The following is a 27,422-nucleotide window of genomic DNA, read 5'->3' on the forward strand; positions in this document are numbered from 1 at the left end:
TTTCTTCTTCTTTTTTTTTTACTCGAGGGGGCCTCTGTGCTTCATTTCAGTGGCTGTCTGGGTATAAAGAGATATGGGGGAAATGGTAATGGCCGGAAAAGAATGATTATGGGGTAAAAAGAAGCCTTCTGTAGTGATGGATGATGAAAGATGGAAGAGGAGAAGCGAACAGCGAGAGCAGAAATGAGAATGGGAGGATGGCATGTTGTGGTGGTGAGGGATGGATATTGTCTGACAGGGGCTTTCCCCTTCCTTCACACATATACACAAACCCACACACACACACACACACACATGCACACATACACACACACACACACACACACACACACACACACACACACACACACACACACACACACACACACACACACACACACACACACACACACATACAGTCATAAGCCAGTGCAGCTGTCTGCTGCGATATCACTTTGCTGATGGAGTCCATGTTACCCTCTCTGTCCGTATCTTTAGATGTTAAATGTACTACATTAACATTATCAAGCAGACTCACACTCACATGTGCACATGCACACATATCCTGTGTGTAGCCTAATTGCAAAGCATTAGCAATACCCTGTGCAAACAGTGCATTTTCTGTATGTGTGCATATAGAATTTCCTTGGAAACTGACAGCGTCATTGGGGCACCATTCGAACGCTGCTCCACCGGGCAAATTGGCGAGGTGAGCGGGTTGATTTGACACGAAGGTAAACAGAATTAGGGGGCCGGCGGAGGAAAGCCATGCTGTTATTGTTTGCTTTAAAGCTGGAGCAGAGACAGGTACTGGACAACAGCCAGAGAGAAACCCGCACACACACACACACACACACACACACACACATGGTGCAAAAGATAAAAAAAAATTATAAATAATTTCATCTACATGTTGCAACAAAATAAATTCGGTGCAAATCTTTGACTACTTTATTAAATGGCCAATCCTTTTAAAGTTTTCAATTTTAGGTTTTAAATTTCATTGTGGAATTCAAGTCTGTTGGAAGTAGCACAAGTATCATCTAATACATACTCTATATATTACATGCATTTATTCCATTCACATTAATAACATTCTATGTGTTGTGCTGGTTGAACAATATTGAATCTGTTAGGATTATAGGACTCTGGTCCACAAATCTTTTCCGATATCAAAATCAAACCCAAACTCCACTTCTATAGCAACACACGAGTAACACAAGTCAACCGTGATTTACACTGCATTTTGCAAAATTGCACAATTTGTCCAGTTTGTCACACACCGTGCACATGGCATCATGTCCATGTGAGCCTGTAAGCATTGGCTGAGAATCAGACGCTGACGTGACAAATGTTGGACAACCAAACCCCAGTCCTAACATAATAGGGAGCAGATTCTTCTTCCCAATTGGCCGCGGCGCTTTCGCAGGAGATTACCGAAACGTTCCCCAGAGCTCATTACCAGGAATTAAATTTAATTATTTAAGTGCCTCTCCATGATCCAAGGAAAGCAGACAGGCCCATTTAAGCTGCGGTTAAAGGCTTTTCCTAACAGGCTCTGAAACGAGGCCTGATGATGGGGAGGCTGCTGCTTAATGAAACTGTAAACAGAGCTGGCACCGCTGCTGACTGGGTGCCATGCAGGAACTGGCAGCCATGGACTAAAGACCATGCCCATGGATTAGGCTGGACAATATGATTCTGGCATTAAACCGATGCCAACAGGGATAAATAATACGTAGCAGAGGTGGTATGTTTGTAAAATTCAACGTAAAATTAAATATGTGGGCCTTTTGGGCTTTCCTTGAGATGCAAAAATGTCAATAAGAAAGGGAAGGCTGGCTAGTTTGTCCTAAATGGACAATGTCTATATGGTGTGTACTATGTCAAGTGCGAACTTGGTGTATTTTAATGTTTTAAATTGCTGGAAATTGTGAATTTCCCTCTTGGATGACAAAAGTATACAACTATCCATCCATCCATTCATCCATCTCCATGTAGAAACCACTTGCCAGCACTTTGCATCCTTTCATGTGGTACAATACTGAAGTCATGCAGCATGTCTAGCAAGACAATAACTGACATAAGCCATTGTGCCAAGATTTTTGCAAGAAATGACATCTAGCATGCGTTAACAATCATATAATGGTTCTGACAATTATCTATAGAAATAAGTAGGTGCAAACAAGCTGCTAGGCAATGTAGGTTACTTATATGTAGCCAATAGGTTTTCGCCCCCTGGTGGTCTCCAAAAGCTATTATTCAAGCCTACTTTAAAAAGAAAGCTAACTAATTGGTAATGGGTAAACTGAATATTAAATCAAATATTTTTATAGGCAACCAGTAGACAAGACACCCCTCCATCACAGGATCTATCACAATTTGGCAGCACCTTTAGCTAATTTATGTTTGGGCTGTTGCAAGAAAATTTACAATACAGGCATGCTTTTGATTGACTGACTTGAGTGAAGTGGAACCTGTAGTAAACAAAGATAGTACCTGGGTTTCAACATGGGTCTTCTGGTTTATTGGCAAGTGTGTTACCTACTAGGCTACTTCCACCCTCGTAATGGGAACACAATACATGGAACAACAGAATATGATCAAATATGTGATTTTATACCTGCTTTATATGTTTGCTACAAAACTCAAATTGCATATGGATGACATTTAAAGCAGGAGATGCTTTCTTTGTTTCTTTTCTTCTGGCTTTTTAAGTAGAGGAGACAGAGCGGAGGTGGCTGGGCCCTACTGTATCCCTCCATCCCTGTAGGGTCTAATTTAGGTCTGCTTTGGTCTGGCTCAACTGCAGCTTCTCTCAAACCCAGGGTGACTGCGTGCGTGTGTGTGCGTGCGTGCGTGTGTGTGGCTTTTATAATTCCACAATAAACAAGGAGAATTAAGGATCAGTAGCATGTCAGAGAATGAGCAAAACAAAGAGTAAGAAAGAGAGGGAGCGAGTGATAGGGTGGGTATTTTAAAAAAATAACATTTTGGGAAAGGAGATCTGGATGAACTTAATCCTCAGTGCTTCTATGCACTACAGCAGTTCGGGGCGTGTGTGAGTGGGGGGCACATCTTCTTTCTCATCATGGTGGGTTTGGACTTTTCACCACATCACAGCCAATCATGGACTCCATCCACCGAGGAATGCAGCCCATTGCCTTCTCATATGAAGAAACACAGATGAGGTTCCACGGATGTGGCAGGCCTGGAAATAGAACTGTTCAGTTCACGGGTGGCATCTCCCTTCACTTGCTGTTGAATGGCACTGATTTTGGCAAGATTTTGCAACGCAGCTTTCAACAAATGCATTCTTAGATTTTTGACCAAAGTTCACCTTTAATTAAAAAAAAGACTAAAAATGATGAATGCATGTGATGATGGATATAAAATGTGTGACCACAATGAGCAAAACACATGTAAGCATAAGAGGCTCTCTTAGACAGGGCTCTCTCCCACACACACACACACACGTATGCACGTAAATGGACGTAGACGTGGTAAACACGGGAAGGAGAGGCTCAATCAGACTTTGTAATTTTAGAGCAGTGCTGGGCATTTATCCCATTTCCTCCACCGCTCTGTCTTTCCCCCAGAATAATGGGGGCAGTAATGTGAATGGTCCTTTCGCATAATGTGAATTCTGGCCCTGGTATGCCGTAACGAGTTTGGGCGATTTGTGGTGATGGGGTGAAAAATTAGAGGGCCTGTGGTGAATTAAAAAACTGTGTAATGGTGAGGGTTCAGTGGAATGACACATTAAAATGTGTTTTGTTGCAGTGGAGGCTCGTTACTGCAGACCAACCAATGGCAGACTGTCTATAGTGCATGGAAACTGACAACTTTAAGAACCGCTTAATTACAAGTTCAATTCTGAGCATTGAGGCATGTGCCTTCACCTTTATCTCTAATACAAATAATATTGTAATACAAATAATATTTGCATTTCCCATGAAAAATAACATGACAGGTGTTGCCAGATTCCTTACTTGTTGTCAAAATGGCCAACGCTTTTAAAACTACCTGTTAAGTATTTGGTGTTAGTAGCTTGGTGGGTTTCATACTTATTTATGATCCGGAAGACCCCAAGGTCACAGGTTCAAACTCCATTGACTACCATTGTATCCCAGAGCAAGACACATGACCCTACTGTTTGCAGGGGGACTGTCCCTGTAACTACTGATTGTAAGGGTGTCTGCTAAATGCCATAAATGTAAATCTAAATGCTGAATGTTGTCATTACAGAACATTCTGAAACTCAAATTGCCCAATTTGGCAACGTTGAACACAACATCCTGTGTAATCCTGCCATCTCTCAAAAATGTCTATGTTATCTTTTCAGGTATAAATTCAGATGTGGACAAAAATGTAATGTTAGTATATATAAACATTTTAGGTGGAAATGTGGTTTTATAAAAACATTACTATTATTTTAACTTAGTCTACCCCTCCCAACTACGGTGTTATAGTAACACTGATGACTTCCACAATTGGGGAATGTATCCTCTTTCTGACAAGAGGAGAAAAAGAAAGATGGACACCCCCTTGTTTCTAAAAGCCTCTCTCTTTCCTAAGTCGTATCTTGTTTCACTTCTTCTGCGGCGGGGCAGAGCCCATCTCCTGCTATAGCTTATAAACAGCGTGCATTTATCCAGACCCAAACATTTTTCTTTCAAGTTCTCTCTTTTATTTTCTTTCTTCTTTTTTTTCCCCCGGCCCTCAGAAATGCTCGGTGGAAACACAAGCATGCAATTACAGCGTTGTTCTTTTGGCTCAAAGGAGTGTAATGTGACCTTGACTCTATCCAGAACAGATATATGTGCAGACGCAGAAATGCGACCAGAGCGGAGAGGCTGAAGACGGCACCCACGTGTTGTTGGTTATGTGTACATGCACTTCACCACGATATATGCAGTCTCCAGTAAGTGACATGAATAACGCTGACAACCTCTTTGCGAGAGGCAGACGTATGAAACTGTCGGTTCTTCATGTTGATGAGTTTGTGTAGTGACTTTCACTGTGACTTGAACAGTGTTACTTCAAACAGTTTTCCATACGCAATGACAAGAACAAGGTCACCGGCTGGCAGGGTCATGTGCACCCAAAGTTCATTGGGGAGTGAAGGGTACTACATCTATTCCGATTCCACATAAAAGTGACTGTAGTGCTGGTAGCTGATAAAAAGTTGGCCATGGGGCAATTAATAAATACATTGTCCATTGCTGCACTGTGAGATTTATAGGATGGGATCCAGCATCCCTAAGACAACAATATAAATAATCAGGTTTAAAGAAATGAATTAGGGATACTATACAATGTAACAATTCCCTTGATGTTACAGCCTACTCATGTAAAAATTAATACTGTGTAATTAGCATAATGTTCTATGACCTCCATCAGCTCCATTGACAAGTCCTCTATTCTGTTCTGGTCTCTACTTCAATATAAGAACACATACAAGCTCTACAAGGGAAGACCGATTGGCCAAAATTAGTTTCATAAGACACCAGTAAACACACACTCCCTGACTGTCATGTACTTGTCTTTTTTTTTTTTTTTTTTTTTTTGTATTCTGCTTGATGATTGGCTTATATATTGCTCTCACCCTGCCCTGCCCTGCCCTGTTGCAAAAAGTGTGCAACAGTAAAGCCTGAAACTCAAAACGTAATGTTCTGGTGACGTACTTGATCTGTTACGACTAAATTAGATTGACAGCAACTGCAGTAGGCGTTCTCTTAATTAATGGCTCTTAAAAGACTCTGATACAATCAAGTTCACACACACACACACACACACTCACACACACATGCTTGAGGTTCTGCCAAATTTGGTGTTTTTACCAGATTATCACTGGTATGCACAGAGCGAGAAAAGCGCAGCGATGAGATTTATTGTACATGTTCCATGCACTCACACATGAAATAAGAGCATCTTCCTGAATTCAAATGTGTGGCCTAATTATGTTACTCCTCTAGTATATATTGGGTTTTGAAGCCTCTGACGAGACGTGCCATGTGTGCTTAAATGCACACACACTGGCTGCCGTCATGAGGAGCATGTCTTTTATTACACCCTCCCGCAGACAGCGTGAAATCAGCAGGAGCGGGATAAGCGTTGAGTAATGAGCAGCATAGTGGAGGGAAAACTCCTGTGGAAGAGCGAGCACAAATAAAAGCCGTGGGTGTTCCGCGGTGGCTTCCAAGGAAGTGAAGCCGTATCTGATTCTATCTGTTTGCCCGCCAGGTTGAGGCCTGTTCTTCTCTCTCTCGCACCCCCCCCCCCCCCCCCCACCCCCCCCCCCCCCCCGCCCAGTGAATTCGTCTGCCTCTCTTGTTGTCCCAGGGAGTGGCTGGCACCGGCCGCTTCAGGATGCATCCCTGTCTGTGAAGCTTCGGAGCAACTCAAGGGGCTGTAACAGAGCTGGGGTCTGCTGACAGTGTCAACACGCCAAACAGCCATATAATGCTTACTATTTTAACTGATGTATAGAGCCACTAAACTGCCAGAGACTTTCAAAATACTTGAGCTACCAGTCAAACAGCTGGAGGCCATGAAAGGCGCTATTTTGAAGAATATACTACAGGCCAGCATCAAAGGCAGCTTCATGTTGAGGGCTGATTATACGGATGTTATTTCATTTTCATTTTTTTTTAAATAATATACATTTTTTTTTTTATTTTATTGACTGGAGAACCCAAGAGTTGAACTCCTGTCAAATTACATCCCATCTTTTAGTGTTTCGACAATGCTGGCAAAGTTGTGCGACTAGTTGATGGTACAGGAACAAACTATTCATATTATAGATGGCAATATTTTGATAATTTATACCATATGAATTGAACAATCATCAAAATGGACAATAGAGAAAAAAAAATCATATCCAATACAAAAGTGAAAATGGCATATTCATAAAATCTAACCAGAACAGACGATACTTCACAATTAAAAAGTTTTTGCTATGTTTTTAAGTTCTTGCTATTTTTTTTCATTGTAACATTATTTATGTGTTGGTTTGTTGGTGAGTAAATTGTGTTCCACCCCTGACACGACGTTAAGGCGCGGCTCTTACACCAGGGTTGCTTATAAAGGTCCTGCTTTGTATTTACTGTATAAACGCTTCTTGCCTCTGGCCTGTGTGGCCTGCCATGTCCCAAACTGTAGCTTTGCCCCAGTACAGAGCCCCATTCATTCCAAACACCGAGCTGCTTCAGGATGTCTATACATACTCAAAAATAGAGAGCAAAAAAATAAGTAGCTGGGAAAGTACCAGGAAACCAGACCAGGATAACACGAGGACAAACTGATTCTAGCTATCTGTCTAAATGGGCAATAACATTAGTATATTTCACTATAAGTTCATAATTATCAACAACATTTCTATAGAAATCCAAGTGGAATACTTTCAATTCAGTGAAAAACAGCTGTTTGAATGACTTCAATGATAAAAAGCAGGCATGGGTCATATAATGATCTGGGACAATGGTCTGGATGGGAATTAAAAGCTTCTCAGATCTAATTCATTGTTTTTTTCACTTCCCGTCTCTTCTCCTCATGGGTGTGAGAAGCTGGATGGGGGATCCACCGGGGCAGTTGTGGCATAGTGGTTAAGGAAGCGGCCCCATAATCAGAAGGTTGCTGGTTCGAATCCCGATCTGCCAAGGTGCCACTGAGCAAAGCACCGTCCCCACAAACTGCTCCCCGGGCGCCTTTCATGACTGCCCACTGCTCACTCAGGGTGATGGGTTAAATGCAGAGGACAAATTTCACTCTGTGCACCGTGTGCTGCTGTGTATCACACGTGACAATTACTTCACTTTATTGTTATTATAATTTATTATAAAAAATAAAATAAAATCATATTATCAGGGCATGCTCTATGCTGGGGCAAGACTTTAAAAAAAGGTTATTCTAACTGAAAATACTGAAAATCCCACTGAAAAAGGCAAAAATGTGCTTTTCTCTCCATATCTCTATGGTGTTTTGAGGAAGCAGAAAATCATAGAGACTCATTAACAACATCAGTGTTTGTACAGTCAGTGCGGGACTTTTAGTCTGGAAGATAAGCGTTTCTTTCTCGATCCCACACACACCACTGTGAGCCTATCTGCTGCACAGAGCCGACTGGAGGTAGGGTTGGGCGGATCAATCCAAAATATTGATACTAGTGATATGAGTTGGGTATCAGTATTGGATCATGATGGGATCAATATTTTCACTATTATACCTACAGTACCACATTCCAACTGAAAGTAAATGTGCCATTTGAAAAACTGCTCCTCACTCATCAACAGTGTTTTAGAATCTAGATATTTAATCGTTAGATATTTATTTATAGAATCAATTCTTGTAGTGCATAAATATATTTTTGCAATTTGGGGCAAATGTGTAGTTTAATAGGAACACAGTCAAATGTAACTATACAAAATGATACCCAGGAACTATTTCTTCTTCCACCTGTTACAGTATGCAACAATCAGCTGTAGAAATGCGAAAGCTGACACAGTTCAGAACAATGGCTGAGCGTAAGCAAAGTCATGATTGAAAAGTACAACAGTGGTATCTGGAATGACCTGTGTCTGTCAGATCCCAATACAAAGTCCTGCCCCCACTTTGGACTCTGTAGTAAGCAGGTTCCCCTTTCATATACTGATGTAATCACAGCGATTTGTAATTTTGTTAATATTGGCAATAGTGTTATTGCTGGGTTTGAATATGTTTCACTATAATATTTGATATTTGTTAGCCAATTAAATGTCATAATTTTAATCTTATTAGATTTTTTTGTATTTTTTTTCCCATGTTTTAAGGGGGTTTGTGAGTTTCAGTGACCCTAAGAGCTACACCAGCAGAAGCTCAGCCTTCAGGTGGGACACCAAGGTGGAATCCAATGACATGAGAAAAAATGTAATTGTCATGATCCGGTCTGGCATTCTGTGTTAAACCCCCGTTTCGTGACGTTGTCCTCATTCCTCGCCATGTTCAGCCATCGTGACAGAATGACCTGACCATATTTGGATGCAGCTGTAAGATGGGATGTCGCAGAACCATGACATTTCTGAACTTTTGTTGTGCATTGTAAGAATGGACATCACGGCAGCCTGCTTTTGCCTTGCATAACAGATGTCTGCAGGGGGAAGTGTGACATTCCTGTGTCGATGGTTGTGCGTGAAGACTCGACACCTCTGTTTTACATGTCTTTTGTCTGACGGTTACGTGTGAAGTATCAGCCGTCAGGACCGCCCACCCTCTTTGTCTTCCCCAATGGGAGGCACCGGGGGCGTGACATCAGAAACAACAGGTTCTGATTGGTCAGTGACAACTTCCTGTAGGCCAGTGACAACTTCCTGTAGGCCAGGGGTATAAAAGTCTGCTCACATGTAGAAAAAGGATCTCTGAGCTTTCTTGCTCAGGGCGTTTTCCATCGGAAGCCGGAAGGCTTCTGAGCCTTTCTCTCCCTCTCTCTTTCTCTTCTCCCTCTTTACTCTTTCTTCTCATTTTTATTTTCTCTGTAACCTTGGTACCTTTTTACATTCAATATTCACATGTAACTACAATAATTATTTACCGGTGTTAATAAATTAGAAACTGTTCATTTTTAACCTCTACTGTGCCATGCCTCTTTCTGCCAGGTAACATCAAATTCGAGTGGTTGGATACAGTGCTTTGTGTGGAGGGAGAAAGAGTTTTTTCTACACACTCTATTCTCTTCTCACACACCACATGGTCTTCATTGTTTTTACAGCATGGAGATTCAACACCACCATTTACACCTCCATGTCTTTGTTGAATGGCATTGCAACATTTGGCGGCCCTCCCTCGAGCCAAAGGTGTGAGGCGCCGGCCATCGGTACCACCTGCTCTCTTTGTCTTCCCCAGATGGGAGGCACCGGGGGCGTGACGTCATAAACAACAGGTTCTGATTGGTCTCTGACAGCTTCCTGTTGGCCAGGTGTATAAAGGATTGTTCATGTGTGGTAGGGGGACCTTCACTTTTTTCTCAGCTGCTTTTCCATTGGAAGCCTTCCGGCTGTCGAGTCTTTTCTCTCCTCCCATTTTTCTCCTGGATCAGGTGATGTCTCTGAAGCTTGGTTCAGTCTTTTTCTATCTTTACCTCCTGTCTTTCATTTTGGTTTTCTCTGTAACATTGGTACCCTTTTTACTTACAATATTCACATGTTAATGGAGGTGTTGAATCTCCATGCACAACAAAAGTGCAGAAATGTCATGGTTCTGTGACGTCCAATCTTACACAGCCGACGGTGCCACACTGGGATCCAAGGAGCCGTGGTTCGTCAGGATGTCACCGCCAGCCCCCTTGCCCCTCGCCAGCGTTGGCTTCATGTTCCGCAGGGTCCCGACGTGCCAGATGGGTTTTCCGGATGGTTGAGGATGCCTGCCCCATAGTCCCCTGTCAGGTGGTGTTCCAATATTCCGGGTATGAACTTCTCCTCGACGTCACTGTCTCGTCCGGATTCCAGTGACGCACCTCCGGTAATCGCCAGTTCCCTGCCAAGATCCATGCCATGTTTTTATCGTTTCCCCAAGCGTGACAGGATCAGTCACGCTGTCCATGTTCCCCCTGGCGATTCCGGAGGTAGGGGAAAACCGGCAAATTCATGTGGCTGGACCTCGATGGCCTAGGAAAGCTACGGTGGGGTCGAGGAGACAGGTCGCGCAGATTGGGTGCTCCCGGCATTAACCAAGATGAGGAGAGCCTCGGACTTCCCAGTGGGGCGAGCCGGAGACTGACGGAGTGACGGGTGCCTGTGAACGGCAGACAGGATACTGGTCCCCGGAGTTTCATGTTAGTCTGATCGTGTTCACATGTTGTATAATTATATAATTGTATAAAGCTATCCTTTTTGTGTTCTCTGGTAAAGTTCCCTTGTCTTGTCAGTTCTGAATTAAACCCCCGTTTCATGACGTTGTGCGTTTACATCCTCCTTCCTCGCCATGTCCAGCCATCGTGACCGTTATCCAGAACATACCCCTCACACCCATTTCCCAACTCTGCAGCCACCTTTACATTCATGTCTGCCCCTCATATATGCCTGTCTAGAACTGGCTCTGCTCCCCGGCGCCTGTCATGGCTGCCCACTGCTCACCAAGGGTGATGGTTAAAAGCAGAGGACACATGACATTGTGTGTGCCGTGTGGTGCGCTGTGTATCACAATGTCAATCACTTCACTTTCATCATTAGAATATCATCAGAAAAAGAACAACAAATACACTATAATTATATTTAATATACATTATATTATATCTTTTCAGGATGCAAGTTCAGTTAAGCTGAGAATGTTTTGAAAAGCTGAAAGTCTCATAAAAAAAAATTTAAGCCTGGATTTGATGGTACCAAGTATTAACGCGATTATTTTATACTGTATATCTCTCATGCCTGTAGAGGATTTAATTGTACAATAAAAGATTAGTGTGTGTGTGTGTGTGTGTGTGCATCAGATGGCTTTTAAAATCTCCCGCTGTTCCCAGTCTGAATGCAAGTCTTAGGTTTCATCAGCTTTGATGCCGGTGCCTCCTGTCTCTCCTTCCCGTCTCCCCAGCGTGGGTATCGGCGGTAATCACATCATTCCTGCGCCTTCAGAGGGAAGCCGGCCAGCCAGGCAGATGAAAGGGCAGGTTCGGAAGCCCCGGGCGCCCTGATAGACAGCCTCTATCAGCAGATCAAAGCTCCCACCGATGTACCCAAGTGATGTCACTTTGATACTGTCTGGGGAGGACGGGTGGAAAAAAAGCCAGAGAGAAAAAAAAAAGATTTAATTCATTGCTGTGCTGTGATGAGATGACAATGTCTGATGGCATATATTTCAGGCCCTATCTTATTTTGGCCCTCTGTCTGACGCAGGGCGGAGCAGGAGTCAGATCTCTCTGGGTTTGTTCTCGGTGGGAGGCGACCTGTACGATTGTCCTTTATCTTCATAATGTACTCTGTAGAATATGCGATTGAGGGTCTGTGTGTGCGTGTGTTTGATCATTTTTTTCCCCCACAAAGATACAGGTATAAGCACAATTGTCATGACTACGGACTTACGGGGGAAGGAAGCGCAGAGGTCTGACATGCTGGGAACGGGTTTTATTATTAAACAAACAATAAACACAAAGAAACAATGGCGCGGTGGCCAAAAAGGATTTAACTTAAATAAAGAACATAAACTAACCCGCAGGCGTGTGGTGATTGCCAGAACTCAAAACATAAACACATACACTAACGGAGGTCAAGTTCATGATCGAGTTCAGGAAAATGCCGGAGATTTCGAAGGGGCGGAAATATCCGGCATTTATGCGCCTTTAGGATTGGCCACCGGTGTTGAGCACATCTGCAGTCAATCCTGACAACAATTGTTTATGCATCCCAAAACTGGTGCATCTGCATGCTATACTGTAAGAAACTGAGTCTTAATTCTACACATAAAGAGTTTATTTTAAATACATTTCAGCATTTGGTCCAACTCAAAATTAGAGTAAAATTTACTCTGTGGCCAGTGTTGACTTTTCAGAGATATTTCTCCAAATTTTGTGTCACGTGCATCTGCATACTGCTCCCAATCCACACTGTGTAGAGTAGAATCTTCACTGTGTGTCTGTAGAACTTTACACTGACTTTTAACTCCGCTGTTAAAAGAAATATTATAAAAAAAAAAAATTATGTGTTCCATGTCCTGCTCACGCTAAGAACACACACACACACACACACACATGCATGCCAATTTTCCTAATTAGGATATCTAAATATTCAAAACCTGCCCAGGTGCATGTGCTCATCTGAGTCTTGTGTCTGAAATTTGAAGATTTTGATCCTTGGCAATTTTTACTAAAATGCTGCTTTTGTCTATGAAAGAACAAAATAATGCACTGTTGTAAAAAACCACATGAGTAAAAGTTTCAACAGACAAACTTATTGAATGGTATGAATATTTTAATATTATACAAACATTTCACACTCTTGACTCAGTCATGGGGAATTGAGTCCTTCACTCATGTACATAACTGTTTCGTTTTTTATGGAAATTCACACATAGATCGCTAGATCTGACTTCCAGTTCCCACTAACTGACTGCCAAAATGTGTTGGAAATCCAGAAAGTGTTAGTGATGGTCACATGAGTCCAGCGTGGTGGATGAATGACATAGAGCCATAAAAAGGCGTGACCTTTAATCCAGAGGAAACCACACGCACACACACTCACACTTGTGCAAAACACACACATATTTGCACATATGCACAATGATTTTGAGATAAACCGTCACTTAGAGGAAAATTATACAGTCCACCCCACCTTAAGCAATGTGACTACATATACACACACACACACACACACACACACACACACACACACACACACACACAAGCTAATACTTACAGCTCGGCATGCAAACACAGCATTAAAGACCCTTAGGTTGCTTTTTTACGAGGGAACTCTCCCTGAAACCCACACAGTGACAGGTCCTATGAGAACCGCACTGTAAACACGTCCAAGCTCTCCTCAAGCATTTGTTTGCTCCATCTTGAGACAGCGACGTTTACGGGGGTCACTGCTGATTTTTCACTGGTCTCTGAGAAGCATTAAGCGTTCCGCATGTTTCCCTTTATGGCTGAGTGTGTTTATCTTCTTCGACTACGGCCATGCTGACTGCTGGGAAAATGCGTGTGGCCAGTTCACTAAGAAAATTTTAGCTTTTGAACATTCATTTAAAATGATCAGTGTGTGTATGTGAGGTTCATGATAAAAATATTCTTTTTTTTTTTTTAGAGCAGCCTCAATGAAGAATAAATATCACTGACATTCTTATGACTCTCAACAGTTCCACAACATTCTACACATTTAAATGCTTTTTCTTTCACAATTCAGTTACAGAAGGACAAACGTGAAGTTGTTTTGTTCACTCTCTAACTGGCATAGTCATGCCACTGGCTTAGCCTTATGCCTCAATATGCCTCTATCTTATTACTTTATTCATAGGTACACAGAGATTCAACAGCAATAGAAACACTTCCATTCAAGAGCTTCATAATTTAGAAATGCCCAATAAATTCATCATCAAACTGATCAAAACTCCATTCCAGACATTGGTCATGTTGTGAATGTCTCTGGTAGCTGGGGATGGCTGTTAATGATAACATTTCTGCACACAAGCAACAAGGAACTTTATCAACAAAAGTTAGTTTTGAGTCTCAATGAAATATTTATTATTTTGACTTATTTCATGATAATTTACTTTTGTTCATTGGAAATTGACCAGTGACACAAGTGACCCTATTTTTTTCTTCCTTTTTATGTAATCTAATGGGTTACTCTGTGATACTAGACTCTTAAAACCATGATTCGGAAACCAATAGAGAAAATGACTGAACTGAATTGCCATGAGAACAATTCTAACCAGCATGTCCTGCACCACAGAAGTCAGTAACCCTACACCTCCCTTACCGGGAGTCGGCCGCCTGAAATGCGCACAGAACAGTAAGAGTTTAGCTTTTTACACCTAAATCCTACACGTTATTGATTGATCCCGAGCCCAGTGGGAATGATGCTTATGCCTGGTGGGATCTCTCTATCATGCCTTTATTCCATATCTTATCCTCTCTCGGCTACAAACACTTTCTCCCTGCAACCCTCGACTTCAAAGCGTAAAAGCCATCTGCCTCCTGCCGTCTGCCAACACACAGACCACCAGGAGAAGGGGAGAGGAAGAAAAGAGGGGCGAGGGACAAAGGGAGGTGGGATATGAGATTGGACAGTCGGGGGGTTTTGAAGTGAATAAAGACTGAATTCTGTTCGGAGGTCATTAGTGATAAAAGGCAAAGGGACTCTTCGTCGCAGGGAATTTGTGTGCTGGAGGAGCGGGGTGGGGGTTTTGTTGAAATGTATCCCAAACTACAAGGCCTGGCTCTTTTTCTCAAAGTCCCGAACACCCATTAGCATGAACAGCCCACGTTTTTCCCAAATTTTCCGATGCAAAGCCCGGACAGGATGGAGAAACAGGAAAGCCAAAGACGGAGCAAGATTAATACCCACTAAGGCGTCTCTCATCGGTCTTAAACATTAAAAAGTCCCAAACATAACATCCACCAAGTTGGGATGAGATGCTTATCTAGGAGCCTTCCACCAAACCCATGCAAAAACAAACGCTTTTCTCAGCATTATCCATTGTTCTCACCACCGGATGTTGGTGGTTCTCATGAGGGAGCCGGCTGAGAAGCCAGGGACCACGGGTACAGTCTGTTGTGAAATGAAAGACAAGTATTTGTGTGTTTTGCATGTGTGCCGAGGGTGGATTTACTGGAGGTTATTTACCCTGCAGAACCATCAACACCAGCTGAAGGCCATGCCACCATCTTCTGATCGAGTCGGCATGTTCACTTCATTAATATTCCGTTTTCCAACACACTGGGAACCGTGCAGTAAGCTGCATTTTTCCATCATAGTTCTTACGTTGGAATGGAAGCATAAATCTATAGACTAATTTGTCAAATGGGGACAATCTGTCAACTTCAGGAAGCAGAGGGTTTCCACCTGTATGGAAAAGGAAATATACATCTCATACCTTGTTGAGAACAGATCTCTTTTGTTTCTTGTTAAAAATTTGAATACATATTCACAGCAAGTCAGAGACAAAGAAAAAGCAGAAGGGTATATCAAAGGAGCAAATATGGAGAATGTAAGAATTCAATAGTTTGTTAATCATTTTAAAACTGTTTGAAGTAAGTTTAAAGTACTACAATAAGTCACTGTGGTGTACCACAGTCGAAGTCATGGCTTTATGAGTCAAAGATGCCTTTAAGTTAAAGTGAAGTGATTGTCATTGTGAAACGATGCAGCACACGGTGACACAACGAAATTTGTCCTCTGCTTTTAACCATCACCCTTGATGAGCAGTGGGCAGCCATGACAGGCGCCCAGGGAGCAGTGTGTGGGGATGGTGATTTGCTCAGTGGCACCTTGGCGGTTTCAAAACGGCAACCTTCTGATTACGGGGCCGTTTCCTTTACTTCTAGGGCCACCACTGACCTTTATTGGTCATTGTACAAATGCAAGCCAGCAGATGCACAGAAAAGGAAAAAAATACAGTACAGGCCTAAAGTTTGGATATACCTTCTCATTCAGTGTGCTTTCTTTATTTTCATGACCATCAAAATTATGAATGAACACATGTGGAGTTATGAACTTAAAAAAAGGTGAAATAACTGAAAACATGTTTTATATTCTAGTTTCTTCAAAATAGCCACCAATTCATAGTTTTGATGCCTTCAGTGAGAATCTACCAATGTAAATGGTCATGGAAGTAAAGAAAACACATTGAATGAGAAGGTGTGTCCAAACAGATGTGGCTTGTACTGCATATACTACCATCATAATATATAGAGGGGGAGAATAAAGCATGCAAAACCTGCCCATTAAATGATTGTTTTTGTCATTGTGATGCACATCCATCACTTTAGTGAACAGTGGGCAGCCATGAAAGGTGCAGGGGAGCAGTGTGTGGGGATGGCACCTTGATCAAGGGAACCTCAGTGGCACCTTGGCAGTTCGAGATTTGAACCCACAACCCTTCAGTTATGAGTTCACTTAAGGTGTGCATATTGTGTAAAGTATTCCACATTTTATTTTGTTACATCCTTATTCCAAAATGGATTAAATAATTTTTTTCCCTCAGAATTCTAGACAATTCATGACAAAAGTACTGAGTCTGGTTTCTTCCAAACATGACACCTGCCGTTCACCCCAAAGACCAGAGAGTTTTGTTTCTGAGAGTACTTGCTAGTGCCTTTTGCAAAACTCCAGACGGGCTGCAATGCGCCTTTTACTGAGGAGCGGCTTGCGTCTGCCCACTCTACCATACAGGCCTGATTGGTGGATTGCTGCAGAGACAGTAGTCCTTCTAGAAAGCTTACTTCTGTCCACAGAGGATCTCTGGACCTCTGACAGAAACACCATTGTGTTCTTGATCACCTCCCTGACTAAGGCCCTTAAGCTGTAGACTAAGCTCAATTCTGAGCATGATGGCAAAGGTTGTGAACACTTGTGAACATGTGCTTTCTCAGGTTTTTATTTTCAATAAATTTGCCAAGACCTCAAGTAAACTTTTTCCATGTTGTCATTATGGGGTGCTGTGTGTAGATTTATAACAAAATATGGAAAAGTGATGCTGTCACGACTACGGACTTACGGGGGAAGGAAGCGCAGAGGTCTGACATGTTGGGAAGGGGTTTTTATTATTAAATAAACAATAAACACAAAGAAAGACTGGCGCGGTGGCCGAAAATGATTTAACTTAAATAAAGAACACAAACTAACCCGTAGGCGTGTGGCGATTGCCAGAACTCAAATTACAAACATGCACACTGTTGCCAACTGAAGTTCACGAAAATGTCGTCCCTTTCGAAGGGGTGGAAATCTAGAGGTTATATGCACTGTCAGGATTGGCCACTGGTGATTAGCACAGCTGCAGTCAATCCTGACAGATGCGCTGTGAATACTTTCTGGATTCACTGTATTGAGCTGAAATTAAAGTGGTAATCTGACCAATTGATTACAAATATTTCATACACTGAGGAAAAAGTATTACCTTATTGGTTCTGTACATTTATTTTGCAAACTTGATCATAGGTTCAAATAAACCAGAAGTAATAATTGTGCTAATTATCTTTGCTAATTATTTGGAATGGCATATTATTGCATATTATTTGGGGTTTTCCTGTGGGTGTCTCATCAGCCTGTGTACTGACCTCCTCATCCGGATTGTCTCAGTTCTCTCTGGCAGCTCCAAGGTTCAATTAAAAACATATTTAGTATGGTTGATATTACATTTAATTAAACTTAACTGAAATATTAGCAGCTCTTAGCAACTTTGTTTGGCTGTCTTGGTGGGTACTGAATTTCTCTGATAAGATGTCAGGATGTCTAAAATGTTGCATAGTTTTCACTCAATAATAATCCATTTGACTTCAGCACTTAGTGAGATCAATTTTTTTGCAGTTAAGGTGTCAAGAAGCAAGTTAGGCAAGAACTATTCTGCTAATTAAATGAGGGTTGGAGGCAACTGTCTCCTCCACCACACACCTTGAGGTATGGAACAGACGCCTGGGCTCTGAAATCTCAACGTGAGGGAGACAGAAAGGGGACTGCCCCGAAACCGTCTGGAGCCAACACAAGGACCACATTATCATGACTGGGTGTGCTTCCTGCCCCCAGCACACACACACACCGAGACACACACACACCGAGACACACACACATACACTAACCACAGATGCATATACTACATGTGTGTGTGTGTGTGTGTGTGTGTGTGTGTGTGGGTGTGTTGGGGCAGTAGATTCAGCACATCAGCGTTATCTGTGTTATCACGCATTCCTGGTCGTCTGGGCGTGTTGTTTTAAAAGCTCAGGCGCACAGGGAGTTTGACAGTAGTTCTGTGTTCAGTCCGCTGGTTCTTATTACTGTCATATTTCTGGAGTGACTGCGCAGATTAAGAGAGCCAACAAGAAAAAGAAAAGAAAGAAAACCGTGCATTTTGATCTCTTAAGTATGGGGCCTGTTCTAATGTCCTGCGCAAACACAGGAGAACAAGAGCTGTCATTGTGGGTCGGACGCGTGTAACACAGTAATAATGTTCACAGTTGGTGCAGCAGCTCCATATGAGCCCCACCTCTGTGTTCTGAGATACCTTGTCTTTTATGTCAGAAATGTTCTCTTCAATTTGTGTGTGTGCGCGTGTGTGTGTGTGTGTGTGTGTGTGTGTGTGTGTGTGTGTGTGTGTGAGATACAAATGCGGGAATTTGGTGCACTATTAGATTCAGGCCTCACTGAATGAGATAACTGAGGTAACTTTAATCCTCAGATTGCTAAATAATTTCATTATTATACGTTTGTGTGTGTGTGTGCGTGTGTGTGTGTGGGTGGAGGAGTGTTGAACTGGGGGGTTGATAAATAGCTGGTCAACAAGGTTAGAATAAAAGATCAAATAATACACATTTGTATTTGCTCACATGTTCCACATGGTTTTAGAACAAACAGAACATGTATTTGAATTGCTGTATCTGGAAAGGTGCAGAGATTGATTCTGTTAAAATTTATTATATGCATTGAAACTGTCTTTTTTGTCTCAGGCATGCAGAATAAATAGCAAAGTCTGAATTTTGTCCAAGGACCAGACACGTGCGGAGGGTTACTTTAGGGGCTTGACTTTCTGCCCCTTTGCCCCTTAGAGTCTGAAGTGCCATTTGAGAGGCCCTTTAAAATTTTAACATTTAGTGCAATTAGTGTATTGCTATCAATGTTTCAATTAAAAATTAGGGGAAAATAAATAAATAATAAAATACTAATCTGTGTCTAAATTCAAATACGCTGAAAGCAACAAAAAGAGATGTCAGTATCACTAATGTTTTTCTACAATATTGTTAATGTCAGTTCATGCATCGCTAGAGGATTTTGTAAGTAATTTAAGTTTTCATGAGTCTGAGCTCTCTCTCTTCACAGACTAAATGAAATATTCCAGGAAGATAGTTAGCTGTCTCTTGCCTTCATTGATCAGCAGATCTAAGAGATTACCTGTGATCACACAGCTGTTGGAAGAAGAGCATCTTAAAGGCCTCTCTGTTTCTCTGTTACAGGTAAGAGCCACGCCCCCCCCTCCTCCCAACAACATATGGGTCCTTTGTGAGAGCAGAGCTATCACCGCACCTCATAATGAGTACAGCTGGATACAGAGCCGAGCAGCCGGCGAGACGCAGCTCTTTAAAAAAACAGATTGAAACGGCGAGGCTTTGCACAGCAGGGTCCAGACAGTCCGCTATCTATAGCCAGAAGGGAAAGGTCAAAGGTCAGCCAGCCGAGATCAAACAGCAGACTTCCCCCAGTCCCTCTGTCTCTGTATCTCTTTCTTTCATGTGACATATCTGACAGCTTCTTTCCCTTGGAGAATGTGTATGTGGGTGAGTTTCAGAAGTAGAAAGGCTCATTTTTGTTTTTTCAACAAAAATTTTCAATAAATGTTTGGTCTTTGTAATTTCATTTTGGATTTGATCAGTAATTTCTTATCAGGTTATGAAGTTACATCACACACTGAGATTAATGTGCCAGCTGTATCCCATATTTAGCTGAGCACAATCATGACCTGATGCTGGGAAGAAACAGAGAGGTTTAACTCTTTGACCTTTTGTGGTTGGCTGGCAGGGTGCTTATTGTATGGCGAGGGTGGTGGCATATTCCTCTGACCTGCTGTGTTCCCTTGGTGATACTTTGAGACTCTGTTCTGCGGAAAAAAAAAGCTGACAGAGCTAGAAATTACAGTTTTACCTAATTTAGGCATATTTTGCAAGCGCTGTTTAAGACATGGAGTGTTGGGCATGTTTGTTCCATAGTGTGCCAATCAGATTTTTTAAATTATAGCACCGAGACTGCAGTGTGAGGCTCTGTCTCAAACACAGGTTTTAATAAATAAATAGGGAACACGGGCACAGACCAACAGATGTCAGTCATACCCATTGGTGACAGAATTTTCTGAAAAAAAGGTAGCTATGGTCAGTACCTTCCTGACACAACCCTTCTCATTTACCTGGCCTTGGTATCCACACCAAGAAACAGACTAGGGGTTTCAAAATGCAATTCATTTTGAAATTTGTCTGGAAATGTCCAGTGATAGGACATTGACTAGTAAGAAGGACTTTCGCTCATTGTTGCTTACATTTTAACAGGCTCTGGTGCGGCCTGAGTGTCCGGGTCCGCCTCATGTCCTGACATGGCGATGGAAGTCGCCTGAGTGTCCTGACGTGGAGAAAGAAGCCTCCTCAGTGTCCTGACGTGACAAGGGAAGGCACCTGAGACTCTGGGTTTGCCTCTCATTCTGAAGTTGCGAGGGAAGCCAGCTGAGTGTCCTAATGTGACGAGGGAAGGCGCCTGAGACTCTGCGTTCGCCTCTCATCCTGACGTGGCCATAGAAGCCACTTGAGTGTCCTGAAATGGTGAGGGAAGCCTCCTGAGTGTCCGGACATGGCGAGGGAATGCGCTTGAGTCTCTGGGTTTGCCTCTCATTTTAACTTGGCAAAATAATCCACCTGAGGGTCCAGGTCTGACTGTACCTTTGAGGACGAAGAACAAAGGGAACCCTGATGATACCAAATCATCAACATTGGAATCCTGTGTTTCCCTGCCACCAGCCTTGCTACCTTCAGGGACCTCAGAGTTGCGCCCTTTGAGGTTATGTACTGTGATGTCTAGGCAGTCCTGGGCTAGCCTGGTATTGCCTGTCACATGCATGCAAGGGTTCTAATCACCCCAGCTGCCTCTCATTTGGATTGGAACTCTTTATAAATTTCCAACACCCCCAGCTCCTGCATTGATATAAAGTGAATGTGAAGTGATTGTCATTTTTATACACAGCAAGCAGTGCACACGGTTACACAACAAATGTGACCTCTGCATTTAACGCATCACCAGAGGTAGGTAGTAATGAGTTACATTTACTCTGTTACATTTACTTGAGCAGCTTTGTGAAAAAAACTAGGTTTACAACGTGATACTTTTACTTGAGTGCATTTGTGAACTGTACTCTTAATTCGGTACCTTGGGCAACACTGGACTTTTAAAAATTATTTGACATAGCAGCAAAAATCATATGACACCGCTTCACCAATCAGATGTAGCCATGACATGACCGCACTTAAACGGAATGAAGAATGGCTGACGCGACTGTCTCCAGTGCTAAAACCAAAAGTTACAAGATAGTGATACAAGATAGTTTGTACTTTCAGAATTATTATTAGGATATACCAGAATTAGCACATTCATATTTTTTTTGCCTGAATACATTGTGTCTAAAAAATATATTTCAATCCCACAGTTACTCAGTACTTGAGTATTCCTACCAATACATACTTTTGTACTCTTACTTGAGTAATTTTCTGGATGAATACTTTTTACTTGTACTTGAGTATTGTTATTTTAGAGTAACGCTACTCATACTTGAGTAAAATGTTTGGCTACTCTACTCACCTGTGGACATCACCCTTGCTGAGCAGTGGGCAGCCATGAAAGGTGCCTGGGGAACAGCGTGTGGGGACAGAACTTTGCTCAATGGCACTTAGGCGGATCGGGATTTGAACTGGCAACCTTCCGATTACGGTTTCACTTCCTGACCCTTTACTTTACTTTACTTGGCAGACACTTTTAACCAAAGCGACTTACAAAGACACCAGCAATTCTTGTTCGATTTCTATAGATTTTGAGTTACATAACTAAGAGCTCTGATAAGGCCTAACTTGTCAAGAATAGTTATTATTTAATAATTATTATTATTATTATTTTGTTTTTTTGTGAGTGTGTGTGTGCATTTTAGTCTCCTTTCGTTTGCAGATCTGAGAAGGCGTGCATGAGTGTAGCTAGGTATATAGGAGAGTGCAGTTCCATTCACAGCCCTGTAGGCAGCATCAAGGATTTAAACTCAATGCGAGCAGCTACCGGGAGCCAGTGGAGAGAGGTGAGAGGAGGCGTGACATGGGTGTGTTTCGGCTGATTGAAGATGAGGCGGGCTGCCACATTTTGGACCATCTGGAGTGGTTTTATGGTGACTGCAGTGGCTCCAGCCAGAAGTGAGTTACAATAGTCAAGTTTAGAGATAACCATTGCCTGGACGAGGAACTGCGTAGTTCACCACTGCTACCATTTTGTTTTTCATATGCTGCATGCTTGTTTTAGGTTTGCATGATTCCAGCCATCGTTTTTTTTCTCTTTTCATTTATTGAAGAGTTTGTCATCTCTTCTTTCTCACCCTGCATGACATCGTATACCACAAACTAACCAAAACTGTACGCAAGAACCAGGGTACGAACTGTAACATGGGATACCGGCACCCTCACGCACCTAAAATGTGCATCCACAGTAAGTGGGTTTTCCACCAGGGGCAGTGAACGTCAGAAGGATGCCTGTTCGAAGGTGCCACTGAGGTGCCACTGAGCAAAGCACTATCCCCACACACTGCTCCCCGGGCGCCTGTCATGGCTGCCCACTGCTCACCAAAGGTGATGCTTAAAAGCAGAGGACACATTTTGTTGTGTCACCATGTGCTGTGTATCACAATGACAATCACTTCACTTTCACTTTTCTCTTTGCATCTGTCAGTTTCTGTAAATTCTGAAGCTGATAGCTTCACAGCTCAAGTGTTGTGTGTGTGTAGTTTGTGTGCTGAATGTGTGTTGAGTTGACTGTTTTGCTCAGAATTGGCCATCGGTGTGAGTGTGGGACTGAATGGTGTTTTTGTGGCGCCACGCTCCTCTGTCCAGTGTCTCCAGATGGGCTCTGGGAGCCACGACCATAATTAGGAATAAACCATGTTCCATTAGCCATTATGCCCCAAGCACTATGTCTAATGCTCCATAAAGTCTTTAATGTGAATGCATATACACACTACTGTAAATTATATAATCGTCATTGTGATCCCCAAAGTTTAAAAGAAAACATACCTTGAGTTAACATTTGTGTGTGTGTGTCACTGAGAACATGCACGTTTTAACTTTTTTAGTACTTTATAGCACAGCGGTGAGGTTGTTGAAATCCAAATGCAAACAGACAGGAAAGGCCTGCAACACCGGGTCATCAGCAGAGGGTGGGAGGGCCAGACGGGCCACCGGTGAACCCACTGTGAACTTCAGAGGCCATGCTGTAGCCGACTGGCCCCGACTCAGCCTGGGTGCTTTTTGAAGTTTTATTGTGCGGGAGAGAGAGAGAGAGAAAACGTAAGAACTAATGCGGCACACTTTCTTATCTGCGCTGGTGCCAGTCTCAATTTTGTGAACGCGCCATGCTGGTTTCCGTTTCCTTTTACTTAAAAAACAAAAACTGTTTTTTATACACCCCATGTTTATACGAGTCTACACACTGTTTCCTTAAGGATTTCCTCAAGGGTACAGTATGGTTCCTGGAGTCCACCTTTAAAAATATGCTAGCTGTGTGTGGCTGTGTCAGAATAAATTTTCAGAAATGACTCAATTCTATTTCATTTTATACAGTTATTGTTGTATTATCATAGATATTTGGTGACAGGCATATCTTCTACATATTGTCCCGCCTGGCAAAATCCATGCCGCGTGGTGTCGGGTGAATGGAACTTTACACCAGTGTTATAAACACTTCATTAGCGTCTCAGACAGCATGTGTGATCTGGGCCTGTGTGTTTTATGTTCCAATCACCATATACAACCCAGATTGCATTGCCCACCCACCCACCCACACACACACACACGCACAAACACACAGTGAGGTACACAGTAGTGTCGACATTGCGTCTGAGCGCATAAATCTCTGGCTTTTAACGTATTTTACGTGCAGCGGGTCAAACTGTTGAGAGCACATAAATATTTCGCCTGTCATCGCTGTGATTTAGAGTCTAGGTGGCAGGTTTTGACCCCGGCCAGTGGACCAGAGGGTGGGATTAATGTGGGGGAATGTGTATGTCCTAAACCATGGAAAAAAAGCACAATATTATTATTATTAGGATGAGTACTACTATTACTTGTGTGTTGAGCTGTGGAATGAAAGGTGTGTGTGTGTGTGAGTGTGTATGTATGTATATATATATATATATATATATATATATATATACACACACACACACACACACACACACACACACACACACACACACACACACACACACACACACACACATCTCTTTTTGCCTCTGCCTCCCCCTGTGGACAAAACATGACCATCCATTCATAAAAACTCCTTCTTCTTCCTCTACTTTACCCTCCCCTCCCCCACACCCCTCTCGCTCTCAGCAGGAATGGCGTTTAATCTGTTTTTACTCTGAGATGCTTTGGAGAACAGATGTAATAACTGTTGCTTCCTGTGGCTGCCTGACTCCTCTGTATTTTAACTTGACATTTTTTTTCCCCGCTGCGTCCCATTGAAGTTTCTGGCCCCTCATCCCTCTTAACCTCCCAACCCCCTTTGCCCCTCACTGGTTTCCACTAACGTACACAGGCTCATACATGGTTGGGATGTAACAGAACATAACAATGACACATACTCAGAAGGTGAAGGGTAAGATTTCTATATTGCGTATTACCTTTCCATAATGCAGTATATAGGATAAAATTACTTTAAAATAAGAGTTGACCAACATTTTGGCACTAGGTCTCAGTGGCCACACTGGGTTCTGACTATAGTGTGCTTTTCCTAAATTCTTTGTGTTTTGGTGTTGTCTATAAGGTGGTTAAGAAAAGTAAAGAACCCCAGACAAACACCTTTACAATTGACAACAGCTTATATATATTTCTTTTGTAATCGCACTGTGGGAGATCTGTGTGAAACAGCATTTCTTACATTTACAGCATTTAGAAGACGTCTTTATCCAGAGCGACTTACAATCAATAGTTACAGGGACAGTGCCCCCTGAAGACACTCAGTGTTATGTGTCTTGCTCAGGGACACAATGGTAGTAAGTGGGGTTTGAACCTGGGTCTTCTGGTTCACAGGTGTGTGTTACCCACTAGGCTGCTACCACCCATTTAAAGACAATGTATGTTGTGTATACTGTTGTATTGAAAATAAACCTCTCTTGAACCTGATTAATGATTTTAGGATACTGCAACACAGTCATGGCCAAAAATTTTGTTTTTCAAATACTGGTTTTCACAAAGTTTCGTTTTCATTACGGCAATTTTTCCTCTTGTAAGTCGCTTTGGATAAAAGCGTCTGCTAAATAAAGTAAAGTAAAGTAAATAAAGTAAAGTAAATTTGCATATACTCCAGAATGTTATGAAGATTGATCAGATGAATTGCATGGTAACCATGGTTACCTGCAAGGAAACACTTGCAGTCCTCATCGCATTGCATAAATAGGGCTTCACAGGCAAGTATATTGCTGCTACTAAGATTGCACCTAAATCAACCATTTATTGGATCATCAAAGGAGAGAGGTTCAAGTGGTGTGAAGAAGGCTTCAGGGTACCCAAGATAGTCCAGCAAGCAACAGGTCTCCTGATCAGAGTGACACCAGTGCAGAGCTCAATGCAAACACTGAAATTTTGGGTTCACGGCCAGGAAGCGGACCTCAATCCAATTTAAAACTTGTGGTTAATCCTCAACAGGGGGATGGACAAACAAAACCCCACAAATTCGACCAAACAACAAAAACAACTGAAACAGCAAACTTTGTGTGAAAACCAGTATTTGTGTAATTCTCAAAACTTTTGACCACAACTGTATTATGATGCTGGTTTACATGTACAAAATACTTGTTTGTATCTCTTATGGTGCCAAAAACGTTAGGGGACAATGGCAGTTAATATACAACACATTTGTAGTAAATATGTATACCTGCCCTCATTTGTTGCTACACATGACCAACTTATTTGTTTTCTGCTAATTACTTGTATGAACACGAAATATTCAGCAGCACAAACCACAGTGAAAACATAACTTATATTTCTATATGTTTCTCCAACATGGCAGTGTACAGAGATTAGGAATCAATTCATTTGAACATATATACAAAAAAACACCTTATAAATAAGAAAGGGGGACAAATTATGATTTTCTTCAGCCAAGCTTGAATCCTTGTTGGGATTATTTTTAGATTGTTTTTCCTGCCCCAGAGGAAGACCAACCCAGATCTCCAAAGAGCAATTTCATCCCAGTTCATCCTGTTCCTACCTCCTTGCGCCGAGCGCTCATTACCGGCCCAAATCCCAGCCCTACACTTCTCCCTCGCTTCCTCCCACATTTTCCTGATCCTGCTCTTTCTCTCCTTTGCCCACCCACATCCCCCAGTCACTTGTCTCCTTCGGGTTGCCCTGGTAACCCAGAGCCCAGGGCCAGTTGGGTTGAGATGTTTCCCTGATGCTCTTTAATAGCTGGACTGGACCAGACAGATGAGCCACTATGAATTTCTCTCACTTCCTTTTGCTCTTGGTTCTTCCACACACTTTGCCAGGGTGCAAGGCTATAAACACACTTTTCACACCCACACACACTGGGTTGTGGCTTGATACACAAACCATTCCTCTCTTTTCCACTCTGAAAGTGGTTTTCATATGTGATTGGAAATGACAGTCGGGTGAATAATGTTAAACATTTCGTCGGTTTCCGGGTCCTGAACCCGAGATCAAACAGAGCATTAATTCACTGCGTTTCCCAGAGTTCAACGCTCCCCGCCTGATTTTATCGCCACACCTCAATGGGAGCTCTGTGCAGGACGGGCATTCCTGTCCCCTCCCTGGAGCGTCCAGGAGGGATGGTAAACAGTGTAGCACGCTTCCTGTATGGTCCTGTGCCCAGGATGTAATTTAAAAAAAAAGTATGAAGAGAGGAAAAAAAAAAAAAAACATAAAACGCAAAATAAACAGGAAGTCATGAAGGGAACTGGGAAAACATGTGAGGAGGAGACATCATTCGAGACTTTCTGTGGTTTTGTGAGGAGAGTAT

The sequence above is a fragment of the Denticeps clupeoides genome, chromosome 2 (genome assembly GCF_900700375.1).
Source record: "Denticeps clupeoides chromosome 2, fDenClu1.1, whole genome shotgun sequence".
NCBI lineage: Eukaryota > Metazoa > Chordata > Actinopteri > Clupeiformes > Denticipitidae > Denticeps > Denticeps clupeoides.